The following is a 2,887-nucleotide window of genomic DNA, read 5'->3' on the forward strand; positions in this document are numbered from 1 at the left end:
TTGGAATATTAATGAAAAAAATCCTTTTTTACCATACTCGAAATATTAACTAAACAAAAAAGGTTTTATAATTTGGGGAAAATTTTAACTAGAAAAAAGATTTTCGAAAATATCCATAAGAAAAAACGGTTTTTATCAAACTCGGGAAGGTCGATAGGAAATGTTTTATCGTACCATCCACACCGTACCTCAAAGTAGAACCGCCATACACGTGTTGAAACTTGTTTCGGATTGGATTACTTTTATAGATGAATTAGGTACGTTAACGTCTCGTAGAAATTATCTAGAAGTTACTAGGTTTTAAAGGTGGTTGCGAACGACAACTCAGACACTTCCGTCAGAGGGAGCCCACAGCCAGAAGAATATAGCTGCGAAGTTTTAGTTGGTAATCCGTGTGTAGCATGTGTATTATTAAGCGTTAGAACTCGGCTTGCAGACGCCCGACGTTTACCAAAAAGGTGATACGTCTTGCGAAGATAATCAGAGTATTAGTCTAATTGTGTATAGATCGGTATTTTACACACCTTTAGTACCGTGTACCTGCCAAAGCCACTGTAGCCCAAACTTCATAATTGCCCATCATTGTTACCTGTGTTGGGAGCATGCGTTGACAAACTTTCAGCTTTTATAAAATAACGGAGGTCTGGGGTTCACGGGCTCTTGCTCTATATCTACTAGTGGTGAAGGGTAATAATCCGATTCTTCAGTCTCGTAATTCATGTGTAATTATCTATAATTAGAGGATTTGCAGACCGCATTTATGCATATTGTCATCTATATGCTTTATTTAGTACCCTTTTGGAAAAAATTTCATTCTTCGCAACTGCTATCGACTGTTTTGTCTGTCGATGTAGTAGATATATGTAGATACAAGGACTATGGCGCACAGCACTTTGAAATACATTATAGCCGGTGAAATTACTGAACATGGACTTTAATTTCTAATGCTTTAGATACGCCATTAAGAAATACAGGGCAGTGTGAATAATTGTTATTTTTTAAAGCGTGGTATCGCGTTGTTGCTGTTTAAGGGTAGTTTCTGAATAATGTTCTCTCTATCTACGAACAGCCGTGATTCGAGTGAAAATTTGTATTGTCATTAAGTAAAAAGATAAGTTGCAGCTATGCAGGGCACTCACGTTTCCAGGCATATCTACAATCAAAAGGTAGAACTACGTGCAGGGTGTTGCAAACCATCTGTGAATGTTAAACTTATTTTTATATAGCAAAGACTAAAGTGAATGGGCCATCTGCTGTTTAGACTTCTGTTTTAAACTGATTGTTGGACTGTTGCGTCGGTCTTAAAGGAAGGAATGGAAATTAGACAAATTATTGATGATCAAATATTTAAATCCGCCATAGTTGCCACGCCATAATACGCGACACACTTACGTGAGCCCCTATGGCGTGTTTTAACACCCTGTGTACGGTGGTCGGTCCGGGCGGATATAAAATATGTCTTTTGCCTACTTAGGCAGTAAAAGAAGTACTTAACTACAATCCATAGACAGGAATAGTGTCTGGTAAATGATATACTTAAAGTTTGTTCCGTTTTACATGGGAAATGACAGTCTGATATTACCAGTGGTATACTTATCACATCCAAACACTTCTGACTAGGCTAAAACTAAAATGAAAAATTGCGTATATGTATGAATAAGCAATTTACAATACCCTAACTTAGATACTGAGTTTGAACTCTATCGTACTGCTAAGGAACAGTTTACAGGGTTGAAAATGAACTTTCTCACTCTCAAAATATTGAAGGTCAATATTTGACGTCATTTGTGACGTCACTCAAGGGTCGAGCAGGAACGATATTAACCAGTATAAAGTAATCTCGAAAGTAAACCACATTGTGTGAGTCTGTATGCCTATGTATAATGGACGGTGCGTAGTAGTACCGCTTAGAGTAATGGTTTGTTCACATGAGACAGTAACGTATAGTTTTATTAGTTTCTGAAGGTGATTTGGTTAGCCAAGTAACGGTTTTAGCCAAATTCGGACGTGATTTACCAAACCGAAACACTATGACAGGTTTTTGTCACTTGCTAGGGAGTTTAGTCTTTTTCTATGTGTTTATAGTAGCAAGGCACCCGAGCCGGTCTATTTAGACCAGCCTTAAACCATCTGCAAAGCGACTTTATCACTTTTAAGTGATAATAACGCACAGAAACCGTCCTATTAATGCTGCAGACTACATTATGGTTCTACTAAATATAATATAGCGCTTAAGAATTCTCAAGCAATCTTGTTCTGTTTATGTTAGTTATTTAGATTTTCGGAGAGCCATATCCCCTTCATAGCGACAACTGAGGCTTAAGCACCACCTGCCTGGTGGTAGGTATGGGTGTTCAATGTCCTTGTGCGCCAGTGATCGTCTTATTCAGGAGAATAAGATGATCATTCTACATATGCAATAATAACACCTCATAGTAAGTTACATATAAGGATATAGGTACCTAAGCAAACGCAGAAACTGCTAAACAGATTTGGATGAGTCTAGAGTGTAGCTCATGTAGAACTTTTATCCCAGGAAAGGTCTTTCGCGCAAGTCAAGCCATAAATAGCTTGTCGATATGATCAATGTTTTGGTAAATAGCTTGTCGTTAAACAGGGTCAGGTTCAAATAAGGTTCTCCTACACTATGGAGAAGGCCGAAAAGTATTCATTAGATCCTGGTTATAACTAGTAGTCGTAATCATAATCCAAGAAGTTGGGCCAAAAGATGTTTATAGAGACTAATATGTGGGATTTTCAAATCATTTTGCGACCTGTCTGACGTTTTAGAACATTGGCCTAAAAATGAAGTCCACTGTCCTCGTGTGAACAAACCATAACACAGTTATTTAAAAAGCAAGGTTAGTTATTCCGTCAGTCAGTCGGT

The sequence above is a fragment of the Manduca sexta genome, chromosome 28 (assembly GCF_014839805.1).
Source record: "Manduca sexta isolate Smith_Timp_Sample1 chromosome 28, JHU_Msex_v1.0, whole genome shotgun sequence".
Classification (NCBI taxonomy): Eukaryota; Metazoa; Arthropoda; class Insecta; order Lepidoptera; family Sphingidae; genus Manduca; species Manduca sexta.